Source organism: Mustela erminea, chromosome 13, assembly GCF_009829155.1.
Source record: "Mustela erminea isolate mMusErm1 chromosome 13, mMusErm1.Pri, whole genome shotgun sequence".
NCBI lineage: Eukaryota > Metazoa > Chordata > Mammalia > Carnivora > Mustelidae > Mustela > Mustela erminea.
Genome location: NC_045626.1, coordinates 37779799 through 37795800, shown reverse-complemented (window position 1 = coordinate 37795800; position 16002 = coordinate 37779799). Strand labels below are relative to the sequence as shown.

The window sequence follows — 16002 nt, the reverse complement described above, 5'->3', positions numbered from 1 at the left end:
TTACTTTTCAAGGAAATCTATAATAAGTAGGTATTAATTGAATAATAATAAACATTAAATATTTTTACATTGATAAATGTCTACACTTTTAAAAACATAAGTTTTTTTTAAAACCTATTAGTTGTGACAAACACTTTTCAACGTCTAAAATCTTTCTAGGAAAAAAAGAAGCCGACTGAATGAAAATTTTCAAAATATGTCTTTCCAAGGGTTGGGAATGTTTCAGAGATTCTTAACACAGAATACAGAGCCAGAGAAACTTGTATGTGCATCTCTAGCTTACTCACTAAACAATGTTATATTAGAAGAGATTGTTACATTTAAAATATTCATTAACCTCAATATAAGACTGTCGAACTTCCAACGCTTCGTATGATAGAAAGCTGACAGTTTTTATCCACTGATCTATCAGAATATAACTACATTATAGCTTACCTGGGCCAGTAGATACCAACTAATTCACAAGTTGTAGTTAAAGTGTTTGACAGAAAGATATTAATAAAACAATAAAAAAAAACATAAAAATAGCCACCCTATAATTCCCACTACAATAGGGCATGCCAGTTGAGAAGATGGATCTTACACCTAGATTTGAAGTAAACAGAGTCTGTCAGAAGCAAGCCAGGAGGCATTGAAAGATGTTTGTCTTTTAATAGAAAGTAGATTACACAAAAAATTTGTCTATGTTCATTTCCCCACAGTCCCAATATTGGAGGTACCTCATCTAAATTGGACTATGGGAAAATCTAGGTGTATAATAATATCCACTAAAGAAACAGAACAATATTAACATTTGTACATTTGTACAATTGTACAAATTGTACAATTTGTACAATTGTACATTTGTACAATCAAGCTGTTATAGAACAGCTATGGAACAGTTGTATATAAAGTGCTGTTACACTTTAAGTCATCTTGGATTTCTTACACCTCCCACATATCCAATTACTTAGCATAACTATTAAACCATTCTTAAATCTGCTGACACCTGTATCTCTTGCTTGGATTACTTATTCAATTTACTACTTGTTCTACTGCTTTCATTTTTGACACCTATGGTTTATTCTTCTCAGAGTATCCTAAAGTATCTTTATAAAATGAAAATCTGAGCCAACTTATTCTCTTTCTCTCCCTCACATGTATACACATTATAAATATATTATTCAGCATATACATAAGTATGAGAAACCCCCAAGGACCCAAAAATTAAAATTTAAAAGAAAGAGCAAACAGAAACAGAGAAGTGAGTTATAACAGAAAAGTAAGCTTGGGCTTATCTGGAGGCAATTGCCTATACCGGGAACCTACAGTTTCTGGGGATTGAAGGGAGCCAGAGGAAGAAACTAAACCTTGGATTCTGGCAAAGTAGGGTAAATAAAGCTGATTTGTGAGTGCAAGGAACTAGAGGGAAAGGAATGATAGAGAAAACAAAACAAAATACCAATGTGGGGTAATATCTTCACATCCAGAACTGGTAAAAGTCATTAATTCAGAAATCCAAGACTGTGTATTAGAAACCCTAATTAGTTTTCCTATTTTTAAAAGATTTTATTTATTTTTGTGAGAGAGAAAGAGAAAGAGAGCAAGCATTAGCAGGGGAGGGGCAGAGGGAGAAGCAGGCTTCCGGCTGAGCAGGGAGCCACAGGCTGGACTCAATCCCAGGACCTAAGTGGAAGGCAGATGCTTAACTGACTAAGCCACCCAGGTGCCCAAGCCTAATTATTTTTAAATCTCCACTTGGATACATTATAGTGAATATGTACAACACCATCGGAAGAGAAAGATTTAAACACCTTCAAAAAAGAGATATCTACAAAGAAAGGACAATAGGAGTGACAGCAGAATTCTCAACAGGATGGTATGATGTAATATGGAAAATAAACAGACTTTTTAAAAAGGATTTAACTGGGACACCTGGGTGGCTCAGTGGGCTAAAGCCTCTGCTTTTGGCTCAGGTCATGATCCCAGAATCCTGGGATCGAGCCCCGCATCGGGCTCTCGGCTCAGAGGGGAGCCTGCTTCCTCCTCTCTCTGACTGCCTCTCTGCCTACTTGTGATCTCTGTCAAATAAATAAATAAAATCTTTAAAAAAAAAAAAAAAGAATTTAACAAGTTAAAATAACAAGTCTAAACAAAAACATTTTCAATTGGTAAATTAAGAAACTTAACCACTCACAGAACTTTAACTAAAGGAACTTCTAAAGCACTAATTTCAAGGAAGAAAACGTGTCCAGAGTAAAAGCCTAACAGACTGGAATAAGAAACATGTAAAGAAACTAGTGAATTTGAAGATGAGTGTAAAAGCAAAATGATTTATGAAATAAAGATAAATATACAGTACATGTAATATATAAATTAAAGAAATAATTTTATAAAAGAACAATAATACTGTCTACATTCTAGGGTTCAAGAGAAAAAAGACTATAAACCAAACCCTTGATAACAAAAGATTGTAATTCATGTCTAAGATGGAAGGCAGGAAGGTCCAGAGGTAGAATTTAATAATTATGCATGATCAAATGTAAATGGCAGTAACTAAGATAAATCTAGTGCATAAATTCTGAGTCACTAAAGGGGAAAGGTGAGTAAAAAAAATAATTTAAAATGTCAAGGTCAGTAGGAAAGAGAACATTAAAAAAGAGCGGTGTAAGAGACTCTTGGTCTCAGGAAACAAACTGAGTATTGGCTGGAGTGGAGGGGGATGGGAGGGATGGCGTGGCGGGGCGATGGGCATGGGGGAGGGTATGTGCTATAGTGAGCGCTGTGAATTGTGTAAGACTGAGGATTCACAGACATGTACCCCTGAAAACAAGTAATACATTATATGTTAATGAAAAAATAAAAATAACAATTTTTAAAGAGCAAGGTAAATAGAAAACAAAAAAATGAGATTTTGAGGCACCTGGGTGGCTCAGTCAGTTAAGGGTCTGCCTCTTGATTGTGGCTAAGGTCATGATCTCAGGGTCCTGGCAGCCAGCCCAACACTGGGCTCTGTGTTCAGCAGGGAGACTGCTTGAGATTCTCTCTCCCTCTCCCTCCCTTTCTACTCCTCCCCCTGGCTCATGCTTTCTCTCTCTAAAATACAAAAATAAATCTTTTTTTTTTTTAATGAGATGTTGAAATCTATAGACTTGTATGAATAATCATAATATCTTTTTAAATGAAGGCAAAGTATATTATCTGACATACAAATCCAAAAGAATTCAATACTAACAGACATATACTACAAGAAATGTTACTATCCTCCAGGCAGAAATGTCTTTCAGACAGATGGAAATACCAGATGGAATTATGGATCTATGAAAAGGAATAAAGACCACCACAAATGGTAACCACATGGGTAAACATATTAGAATAATTTTCTTACTATGTCAGCATCTTTACAGATCACTGATATCTGAACCAAATACATAATAATGTATCGTTGGATTTATCATATATCTATAGGAAAATATATAACAATAGCATGAAAGTCAGGAGGGGAAATTGAAAATATACTATTATTAGCATCTCAAACTATACAAGTGGTATAATTCTTGAAGGCTGGCTTTGATAAATTAAAGATGTACACTATAAACTCTAAAAGGAACTGCTAATATATAATTACTTCAAAAATGCAGAAAAAGGGTAAAGAGAACAAAGAAGAGATTGGATAAATAGAAAATAAATAGCACGATGATAAACTTAACCCTAAGCAAATTAAATATAAATATACTAGTGAATACCTAATTTAAAAGCAGATATGGATTAAAAAACAAGACCCAATTATATGCTACTTATAAGAAAAGCACTTTATATTTAAAGGCACAAATAGTTTTCAAGTAAAGGATGAAGAAAGATATACCATGTCAACACTGTGGGAGACAAGAGTGCAAGGTTGGTTTAACATTTCAAAACCAATGTCCTCCACGATATCAACAAACTAAAAAACCATATGTTCAGCCCAATAACACAATAAAGGTACCTGAAAAATCCAACATTCATTCCTAATAAAAATTCTCAGAAAAATAGGAATGAAAGGAAACTTCTGCAACAGGACAAAGGACAACATTTAACTACACTTTATACTTAAGACACACCTAACAAAAATATATGGTCGTTAATACAAACTGCCAAAACATTCATGGTTTGGCCCTAGGAATTCTTTAACATTGTCTTTCACCAGTCCCCTGTCTTATTCTACTCTCTAGCCATGCCATTCTTTTTCAATTCTTAATCAATTTTCTCCTTTGCTTCTTAGCCTTTGTAGGTGCTGCTTCTTTCACTCTCCCCCGGCCCCCACCCCCGGCCGCCTACCACCCCACCAATTTCTTCAGATCCCATCTGGCATCTCTAAGGGAGAATCATTTCTTTGCCTTTTCCAGCTTTTAGAGGCCACCTGCTCTCTCAGCTCATGGCTCTTCTTCCATCCTCAAAGTGCATCACTCCAAGCTCTGCTTTAGTCCTCCCACCTCTTTCTTTACCCCTAGCCCTTCTCTCTCCCTCTTATAAATGCTGGGGATTAATTGGGCCCCCCTGGAAATTCCAGAATAATCTTCCTGTCTTGTGATCTTTAATCACATCTTCAAAGTTCCTTTTGCCATGGTAACATATTCACAGGTTCTGGAGATCCGGATATGGACATCTTTTGGAAGCCATTATTCTACCATTGTGCTCAAATATTTTTGTTGAATAAAAGAAGATAGATTTTGTATTTTTCTAACATTTCAAGCTATTTTTAAGGCTCAGGGATCAAATAACTTCACTAGGAAAATACCAGAGTAAAATTAACTTTTGTTAATTACAAACTTCATGAAAAATGTGTTATCTACATACTAAAAATTAAAAGAAAAATCCCAAAATTACTGATAGCCCATTAATTGTCAATAACCACTGGAGATAAAGCCTGTCATCTCTGTAGCAGTGAAAATGGTTATTATTCTTGCTACATTTTCAGCTAATGCCTTATTCTATTTAGTTTTAGATTTTTTTTTCCAAATTTATTTTATTTGTCAGACAGAGAGAGAGTGAGAGAGCATAAGCAGGGGGAGCAGCAGGCCTAGGGAGAAGCAGGCTCCCCACTGAGCAAGGAGCCCACTGCAGGACTTGATTCTAAGACTCTGGGATCATGACCTGGGCAGAAGGCAGATGCTTAACCCACTGAGCATCCCTCTATTTACCTAGTTTTAAACATTTAAACAGGTTACTGATACAGGCACTGGGTAAGCCATTAAGAGGAAATATCAATACCATGAAGCAAATTATCATAAACATATCATATCAAAACCATATAGGTTTTCTCTGTCAGTCATTGTGCCGCCAATACAATTTAGGTAGGACTTAAAAAGAGAATGAAGGGGGCGCCTGGGTGGCTCATTTGGTTGAGCAACTGCCTTCGGCTCAGGTCTTGATCCCAGACTTCCAGGATCGAGTCCCGCCTCAGGCTCCCAGCTCCTTGGGGAGTTGGCTTCTCCCTCTGACCTTCTCTTCTCTCATGCTCTCTCTCACTTATTCTCTCTCAAATAAATAAAAATAAAAAATCTTAAAAAAAAAAAAAAGAGAATTAAGTTTCATTGCATTTTAACTTTTAGTTAGAAAATGCTCGAGTTATTAGTTTATCATGCTTCTCTCAACCCTGACCTTCCTTCCAGAATCAAAGACCTCAATCTGTTGATGGGTTTAAGAATATAGTATCACCTGTCACTTCTTTAATTAATGCATTACTTTACTATTGTTCTGATGTTAATTCAAGTACACATGTTTTGTTTCAATCTGGGTAAGGCACTTCTTGAGACAAATATTTTATGTAAAACTCTAATAATTTCTAACCTAGAATTTTACATTTATGAATACAAATTTGTATGTGTCTGTTTTGTATATGTACATACACACTCTTTATACAGATTTATACAAACATATATACATATATAATCAAGTTATTACAAAGTATACTTTTGACAACCTAAGTGAGGTTTTGTTATATATCTGAAATTACTAAGACATATCTGTTCTGTGTCACTACCCAGCATTTTAACTAAAAATGAACAAGATATTTTTGGATAATGACATCAATATAATAGTAAATGTTAATCTAATTTTGATTTATCCAGTTTTAAAAAGCTAATTAAAATAAAAAATCATCCTACTTCAAAAGCAGTTAAAACATTGTTTTAAGAAGCCTTTGTTGTGAAAATAAAGGAGTAAACATTTTGTAAATGTAGTTTCTCTCCATATCCACCGAATGAATGCTGAAAAAATATTTAAAGGATATCTGTTTAAGAGACACCATACTACAAACCTGCTCTGGGACTGTATATATCTTTATTCTCTTTAAAGTATTTTATGAATTCTTGAATGGCAAATCATTGTCATGCCCGCAGATGTTGCATATGAATCAAAATCAAATAATAACAGTGCCATGTGTTGTCTGAATGTGCTTTTACTAAGGAAAAGTATCCCTCTCAACATGGATGACATGTTGATATGTAACATCCCAATGTGAATGCTAATATTTATTTTAAATTCAATCATAATACTTGTTCACTATTTCCTTATCTCAGAATTTAATGTCAATTAATACTTTTATTAACCAATGTTTAAAAATCCTTTGAGGAACACACGACTCCCCAGAGTGCACGTGAGCAACTGAATGTACGACACCATGTAGCAAGGAGGAGAGTGAGTGATGCTTGGAAAATTCCTTGCATTATTCAGTGAATAGTGTCCTGCCAGCTTGCTTGCCTCTTTAGAGTGATCCTGAACTAAAGTTTCAGCCCAATACCCAAAAATTTCAGCAGGGAGCTTAAACTTTACTATTTAAATTCAGTGTACAGAAGTGACATCAAAACTATAATGGCAGAGTAAGAAGCTCTGAAAATCTATTCTTCCTAAAAGTCATGAAAAAATGGGCAAAACTGTCAGAATCTACTTTTCCAAAACACTGAAAACTCATCAAAGCCTTACAAAACCCAGCAAGTGTTTATTAAAGGAAAAGGGCTAAATACTGAAAACAATAGGGAAATTTATGGTGTTTTAACTTGCTGTAGTTCCGTCTCCTAATGTGGTACTCTGCTGTCGCCTAGAAAAGTAACAGCCCACATTATTAGAGCAGCCTGTTAGTCACCAGAAGTAAGAGAATGGAGCCTGGGCTTTTTCAAAGCTTCAGTCCCAAAGAACAGTCACATTATGTTACCCATCAGGTGGTTCCCTGGAAGACCCCACTTAACAAGCTGTCTGAAGTTGACCTGACTTGGAACCCACCCACTGTGAAAAACCTTCACCTCAGGAACGTTGATGGAAAACAATTATAGGAACACCTTTTATCTTCACAGCTGCCTACAACAGTGAATAACTTTTGAGTCAAACAATAGACTAAACAAAAGCCTAAAAGTAAAAACTAGGGAATACGACGTCCATATGGTTTTGAAAGGTGCTAACATATTACCTTGGAATCCAAAACAACATACTCTTGCATAGATGCATATGCACACATATGCACACTCAAAGAAGGTCTAAGAAGGCCCTCAGGTCTCACCTCTAACTGACCTTGAGACTCTGCACAAGCAGGAAATAAAGCTATGAAAGAGTTGTAAGCAGACTGGCTAATAGTCAAAGGTTTGACCTAACACAGAGTTCCCCTTAGCAAATATTGGTTCTAGGAATTTAAGGGAATTATTGTTTTATCATTAGATTATTAGGCTGAGCAAAGACTGTAGTGGCTGCAGAAGACAAACTATATAGACTTTACAGAATTAATTTTAAAATTCCACTAAACAAAAAACATCTATAATTATAATAAGCATCAACAACAAGCCCCAGAAAGAGAACAGAATCTCATTTCCAGAATTCCCATACAATATTATTTTATATGTTCATTTTTCAGTAAGAAATTGAAATTGACATTCAAAGAAACAAGAAAGTATTGTCCATACACAAAAATAAAACAATCAACAGAAACTATCTCAGATGAAACTCAGAAAACTAGAAAACTAGAAAAATTACATTACATTACTAGAAAAATTACATTAGCTTTTTAAAATATTTACAAAGAGCTAGACAAAGAAAATCATGTATGGAGAACCAAAGAAAATATTAGAACAATGTCACATCAGGTGGAAATATCAATAATGAGACAGAAAGTTTTTTTTAGAAAGTAAAAAGAAATTTTGGATTTGAAAAGCAGAATCACTGAAATGAACAATAAGTAGAGGATTTCAACAGGAGAAAGCAGAAGAAAAGACAAGCTATATGAGTAGGCAGAGAAAAAAAAATCCATGAATATGAACATAAAGTTTGTGAAATTATTCATTCTGAGGAGCTGAGTAAAAAAAAAATAAGAAAAATAAACAAAACCTTAGAGCCCTGTGGGACATCATCAGGCAAACAAAATCATAATGGGAATCCCAGACTAAGAGAAGTGAGAAAAGGGCACAAAGAATATTTGAAGAAATAATGGGGAAAAAGCTTTGCAAATTTGATGAAGAAAATGAATATATATATATTTAGAGAACTCACTGAACTCCAAATAGGTTAAATTCAGATAGATCCACACCTCATTGATCTGAACTGTGTCTGCCAGCCAAAATTAATATGCTAAAACTCTAATACCCATGTGATGGTATTTGGAAATGGGGCCTTTAAAAGGCAATTAGAATAAAATGTGGTCATGAGGGTGGGAACTTTATGAGATTAGTGCTTTTGAAAGAAGAGACATCAGAGAGCTTGTGCTCCCTTTTCCCACCATGCAAGAAGGTGGCCATCTACAAGCCAGGCAGGGAATTCTAACCAGAAACTGACATACTTGTACCTTGATCTTGGCATTTTAGCTTCCATAATACTGAGAAAATTATTCTTTTTTTTTTTTTTTAGTTTAAGCCAGAAAGTCTATGGTATTTAGTCACAACAGCCCAAGCAGACTAAGACCCCAAGGTACCTCATCAAACTACTGGCAGCAAAGACAAAGAAAGAATATTGAAAGCAATAAGAAGCAACTCAACATACAAAAAGATCCTCAGTAAGACAAGGAACTGATTTCTAATCAGAAACCAGGCAGGCCCAGAAGCAGATAAGAACATGAAGCAGATAAAGCATGAAGGCCAAAAACCAAATTCAAAGTGCTAACGAATCTATACCCAGCAAAATTATCCTTCAACAAGCGAAGACATTAAAACATTCTTAGATAAACCAAAACTCAAAGATTTTGTTCCTAGCATATCTAACCTAAAAGAAAAACTGAAGAGCATTCTTTTGTATGAAATGAGAGGAAACTCTCATCCACATGAAGAAATAAAGAGCTGTGTGTATGGCATGGGCAAACCAAATCTAGCAGCATAAAAAAAAAAAAAATTAAATGCCATGATCATATGGGCTTTATCAGAGGAATATAAACCAGATTCCATATATACAAACTAATTGATACGAAGCGTCATATTAATAAAATAAGGGAAGAACATATGATCATGTAAATAGATGCAGGAAAAACATTTGACAGAAGTTCAACACACTTTCATGACAAAAGTTTTTTTTTTTTTTTTTTTTATAAAAAATGAAAGCTCAAAAAACTAGGGATAGAAGAAAGTTTCCTTAGCTGATAAAGGACATCTATGAAAAAACAAGTTAAGATTATAGTTAATTTTCTCTTATGCTCAGGAGGATAAGGGTGTATGCTCCTGTCACTCCATTCAATATTGCTGTGGAAACTCTAGCCAAGGAAATTAAGAGGGGAAAAAAATAGAGGTAATAAAAATCATCTCTATTGAGTAAAAAAGAGTTTGCAAGGTTGCAGGATACAAGATCAATATATGAAAGTCAGCTGAGTTTTTACACAATAGCAATGAAAAATATGAAAATATTAAGAAAAAATTCTTTTTATTCTATCAAAAAGAATAAAATAATCAGGACTAAACAGAAGAAATTATTGTACACTATCAACTTCAAAACACTGGGTGTTTTGTTTTTTTTTTTAAAGATTTGATTTATATATTTAAGAGAGAGAAAGCACACTTGAGTCGGGGCGGGTGGGGTGGCAGGCAGAGGGAGAGGGAGAAGCAGACACCTACTGAGCAGTGAGCCTGATACAGGGCTCAATCTGAAAACAGACACTTAACGAACTGAGCCACCCAGGTGCCCCCAAAATATTGTTGAAGTAAACTTCTGTCTTATACCATACACAAATATCAACTCAAAATGGATTCAAAACTTTAACATAAGACATGAAACCATAAAACTCCTAAAAGAAAACATAGTGGGGAAAATCTCTGACATTAATCCTTGCAATGATCGTTTGGATTTGACACCAAAAGCAAAAGCAAATAAAGCAAAAATAAACAAGTATGACTACATCAAACTGTAAAGTTTCTGCACAGCAAAGGAAACTACCCACAAAATGGAAGGCAACCAACAGAACGGTAGATTCTGTACTCAATACTCAAAAGACAAAAAGAATTCAAAAGGTGTTTATACTCAAAAGATATAAAGAACTCATACAACTCAACAGCAAAAACCAAACAGTCCAATTTAAAGAGGGGCAAAAGATTGAAATAGACATTTTCCCAAAGAAGACCTCCAAATGGCCAGGACATGGATGAAAAGATGCTCAACATCACTGGTTATGAGTAAAATGCAAATCAAAACTAGAGTGAGAAATCACTTCATACCCGTTAGAATGGCTACCATCAAAAAGAAAAGAAATAAGTGTTGACAAGGATGTGGATAAAAGGGAACCCTTGTTCACTGTTAGTAGAAATGTAAATTGATGCAGCTACTATGGAAAATAATAGACATTCCTCCAGACTTAAAAATAGAACTACCATATGATCCAGCAATCCCATTTCCATGTACGTGAGAGAAATGAAATAAGGTATCTGCAATCCCATGTTTACTGCAGCATTAGTCACAATAGCCAAGAAATAGAAACAACCGTTCATCAACAGATGAATGCATAAAGACACACACACACACACACAGGAGAATATTTTTCACCTATATTATATAGGTTACCTGGAGGGCATTAAGCTGATGAAATAAGGCAAAGAGAGAAAGACAAATACTATAGGTTTCACTTATAGGTAGAATCTTTAAAAAAAAAAAAGTCAAATTCATAGAAACAGAGAGAAAAATATAAAGGTGGTTGCCAGGCGCTGTGATGTAGGGAAAATGAGGAAGTTGGTTAACGGGTAGAAATTTCCAGGTATAAGATGAATAAAGACTGAGGATCCCATGTAAAACATGGTGACTATAGTTGATAATACTGTGGCATACAATTTGGAATTTGCTTAGAGAATAGGACTTAAATGTTTACACACACACACATAGATAAATATGTGAGCTGATGCATGTGTTAACTAATTAGATGGGAAGGATCCTATCTAATGAACACATATATCAAATTACCAGATGTATATTTTAAATATCTTACAATTGTATATGTTAATTTACTTCAATAGAGCTAAAATACTTTTTAGGAAAAAAAAGAGATAAATAATTGGTAAAGACATTCTGGGTTCCTAGACTGGAAGACTTATTATTGTTAAGGTGGTAATACTCCCCAAATTAATCTACTTGTTCAAAATTTATATTGAAATTCCAACTACCTTTTTCTTTGAGAAATTGGCAAGTTGATCTTAAATTTCATATGGCAATGCAAAGGACTCCAAAAAGCCAAACAAATCTAAAAAAGAAAGTTAAACGAAGACAAGTCACACTTCTCAATGTCAAAACGTACTAAAGGTACAAAAATCAAGACAGTGTAGCACTAGCTTAGAGATAGACATACATCTATGGTGTAGGATTGAATATCCATAAGTAAAGCATGTATCTATAGTCAAATAATTTTTGACAAGAATGCCAAGCTAGCCCATTTGGGGAAAAAATAGTCATGCACAAATGGTGCAAGGACAACTGGACATGCATATACAAAAGAAACGAATTAGATACTTATCTCATTAAGTATCCAAAATTTAACTCAAAATAGATCAATAACCTAAATGTAGGTACAAAGACAGTGACACTGTTAGTGCAAAACTTTATGGCCTTGCTTTAGGCAACAGTATCTTACCTATGACACCTATAGCACAAGCAACCAAAGAAAAAATAACCAAGTTGGACTTTATAAAAACTAAAAATATTTACACATCAAAGAACACTTTGAAAAGAAGTGAAAGGCCAACCCAAAGAGAGAAAGAAAATATTTTCTCATAATATATCAGATAAAGGTAGAGTTCCAGAATACATAAAGAAATCTTACAGCTCAGCTCAGCAATAAAAGACAACCCAATTTTAAAAAAGGTGCAAAGAATGTGAATAGACATATACATATGCCCAATAAGCACATGAAATGATGTTCAACAAGATTAGTCATTAGGGAAATGCAAGCCATATCCCCTAGGATGGCTACAATTAAAAAAAAAAAAATAGAACATAAAAAATGTTGGGTGCGCCTAGGTGGCTTGGTCAGTTAAGCATCTAACTCTTGACATCAGCTCAGGTCATGGATCTCAGGGTCATGAGATGGAACCCTGCCTTGGGCTCCATGCCCAGTATAGAGGCTGCTTAAAGATTCTCTCTCTCTCCCTCTTCCTCTGCCCCTCCCCCCACCCTAAAAAAAATTGTTGGTAAGGACAGGGAGAATTTGGAACCCTCACACATTGCTGTGGGCATTTAAATAGTAAGCTACTTTGGAAACAGTTTGGCAGTTACTAAAAAAGTTTTTAAAAAGTGGCCATATAACGCAGCAATTCCGTCCCTGAGTATATAGCCAAGAGAACTGAAAGTATGTGTCCACGAAAAAAAAAATGTACATATGAAAATTTTGTCCATAGCAACATCATTCATAATAAACAAAATGTAGAAACTTCTCCAAGTTTCTCAAAGTATCCATCAACTAATGGCTGAGTAAACAAAATCTGTTACATAAATACAATGGAATATTATTCATACATAGAAAGTTTCATCATTACCAATGTACAAGGGAAAGAAGGCAAATACACAGTCAAAATCTAATTTTCAGATATTCATCATCATATTTTCTACATAATTTTTCTTCTTGGGCTGCTTCATGGAAAAGTTACAGTTACAAATCCATTTATCCTGACATATGTACACTTGTATTCTTTATTCTGTCTACTTTATTATGAATAATATTACGTTTACATGTCAACAAATCATTTTATTTCCTGGTCCACTTCTGTGAATTTGGGATATAATACAACAGAAAAATATGCAAATTTCACAAATATAAACAATAGCATGAAAGCACTGTAGCCAACCTGACCTGCTCCCTATTAACTAAATGTTAGCCAAGGCTAGTGACCAATATCTCCTTTGTAGCACCTGAACAACCAAGTATGTAATAGTCATGAACCATCATTAAGAACGTATTGAGAATGTAATCTAATGGTAATTAATCATAATTCATCTTGCATTTCATATACATTAAATGTATTTCAACAAATGTTTCATCCCTTTTCTTTTGGAACAGTTAAACTGCTTGTAGACCATTTGATGTTCAGACAGTTTATAAAGTAGGCCAAAGATTTTGCTTTGAGATACACCTACCAGTCTTAGCTCCCTGAAGGCAAAAATGTGCACCCATTGACCATCACCTACCTAGACCATCTAAGAACTAATACATGCCCAGTAAAATTTCGCAGTCTTTAAATGTGTATATTTCTCTTTTCTTTGCTCACTTTACCATCCTTTTGACACTGAGGAGACAACTTCTAGAAGTGTGACTTGCCAACCCAGTTTGGCTTCTCTAAATATTTCTGAACCCCAACTTCGCTGTCCTGTTCCTTCTGTGCAAGTGTTTCAAGATTGGTCTATTGCACAACGACTGTGATTGCAAATTGCTTCTTCAAGCCCCAAATCATGCCAAGCCTGCTTGTCCATTTCCACCCTGCCAAAATGATGGTATTTCCTATGCTTGAGTCTCTCTGCTTTGTCCATAATTCATTCTGCTCATGGCTATTCTATTGTTCTTAAAATCATGTCCTATTTTTCCACTCACCACCAAAAAAAAATAATAAAATCACCAATGGCCAATTGAATGAAGTCTAAACTACTTGTAACATTCAAGGATTTCTTCTAGTTGCTAAAGCATGAAAAAATGAAAATTTGGACTAGGAATTAGAACGAACTTATTACTAACTGTGCGATCGTACCTCTAAGCCCTCTTATCTGTATAATGAGAAACAAGTACACCAAACAAACAAAAAACCACTCTGGCAAGTCTTCTGAATCTTTGCTTCCATTGCTTCACTAAGTAGAATATTCCATACAATGAAACTATGTGTCATTCCACAGAAAGGACTTTGTAAGTACTACACCTGCCAAAGTTTTTGCCTTTGCCATTCCTCTCTGCAAGCAATGTTTGACTCTTATTCCTAATAAAATAATATTCATACCTAATGGTTAGTCTTTTGTGAATTTTTTATAAACCAGAATAATTTTCTATAAATCCCCAAAGTATGCAGATTTTGTGGGTTTTTGTTTTTGTTTTGTTTTGTTTTTTGAACTCTGCCAGTCTTTATAATATAGCTTTTAAAAAAATCTTCATATTTTAAAAAGATTTTATTTATTTATTTGACAGACAGAGATCACAAGCAGGCAGAGAGGCAGGCAGAGAGAGAGAGGGAAGCAGGCTCCCCCCCGAGCAGAGAGCCCGATGTGGGGCTCGATCTCATGACCCTGAGATCATGACCTGAGCCAAAGGCAGAGGCCTAAACCACTGAGCCACCCAGGTGCCCCAAATCTTCATATTTTAGAGCCATTTTAGGTTCACAGCAAAATTGAGTGGAAGTTAGAGTTATTTGCCTTACACTCCCTGCCACCACAAAAACATAGTTTTTACCCACTATCAACACCCCACACCTGAGTAGTACATTTCTTACAATTGATGAAACTATACTGTCACTCAGAGTCCAGAGTTTACTTTAGGGTTCACTCTTAGATCTGGACAAATATATACTCTATTGGTTTTGACAGATACATAATGACATATATAAATCATTGTAGTATCATATAGATAGTTTTGCTGCCTTAAAAACTCCTTATGCTTTACCTATTCACCCCTTCCTCTTCTAAAAGCCATAGAAATCACTGATCCTTCACCATCTCCATAATCTTACATTTTCCAGAATGCCAGATTGTCAGAATTACACATTATGTAGCCTTTTCAGATAGGCTTCTTTCACTTAAGTCATGTGCCTTATTTAAGGTTGCTCCAGGTCATCTCATAGCTTGATAGGTCATTTCTTTACAGCACTGAATAATACTACATCTTGGGTGTACAAGAGTTTATTTACCATTTGCCTCCCGAATGACATCTTGGTTACTTCCAAGTTTTGGCAATTCTGAAAAAGCTACTATAAACAGCTACATGCAGGTTTTTGTGCAGACATAAATTTTCAGTTCCTTTGGGCAAACACCAAGGAGCACAATTGCTGGGACCATAACATAAGAGTATGTTTAGTTTTATTTAAAAAAAAAAAAAAAAAAAAAAAAAAAAGCTGCCAGACTATCTTCCAGAGTAATTGCACCACTTTGCATTCCCGCCAACAATGAATGAAAGTTCCTTGGGGCACCTGGGTGGCTCAGTTGATTAAAGTTCTGACTCTTGATTTCAGCTCAGGTCATGATCTTAGGGTCCTGAGATTGAGCTCTGCATCAGACTCTGTGCTTCTTGAGATTCTCTCTCTGCTTGAGATTCTCTCTCTCCTTCTCCCCTCCCCTCCCCTGCTCTGTTCATGCGCTTTCTCACTCTCTATTAAAAAGAAAAAAAAAAAAAAAAGGCAGTGTTTTGGATTTTTGTCATTCTAATAGTGTATAATGATATCTCATTGTTTTAATTTGCAATTCCTGAATAACATATGATGTTGAATATTATAACTATTTTTGTACACACTACATTTTCATTTTAATTATAGATTTCTTAAGGGTAGCCAAAGTTATTCATCCTTTTGTCATCCACTGAACATAATATAAAGCCTTGAAATAATTATTGAATAAAATGCTAGGATCAGAGGG

The 16002-nt window shown here is 35.0% G+C and overlaps 1 protein-coding gene across 7 annotated transcripts in view; it reads right to left on the bottom strand.

Annotated features, from left to right (window-relative positions):
* The window catches only part of NOL4 (nucleolar protein 4), a 402656-nt gene that overhangs the window by 346029 nt on the left and 40625 nt on the right, over positions 1–16002 (bottom strand). The window contains exon 1 of one of the 7 annotated variants that reach the window (XM_032310901.1): positions 4464–4497. The exons of the other annotated variants lie outside the window; for them this stretch is intronic. The gene's annotated coding sequence lies outside the window, so the exon portion shown is untranslated. Of the gene's footprint in view, positions 1–4463; positions 4498–16002 lie in introns of those variants that run through there. 7 annotated transcript variants of the gene reach the window in all.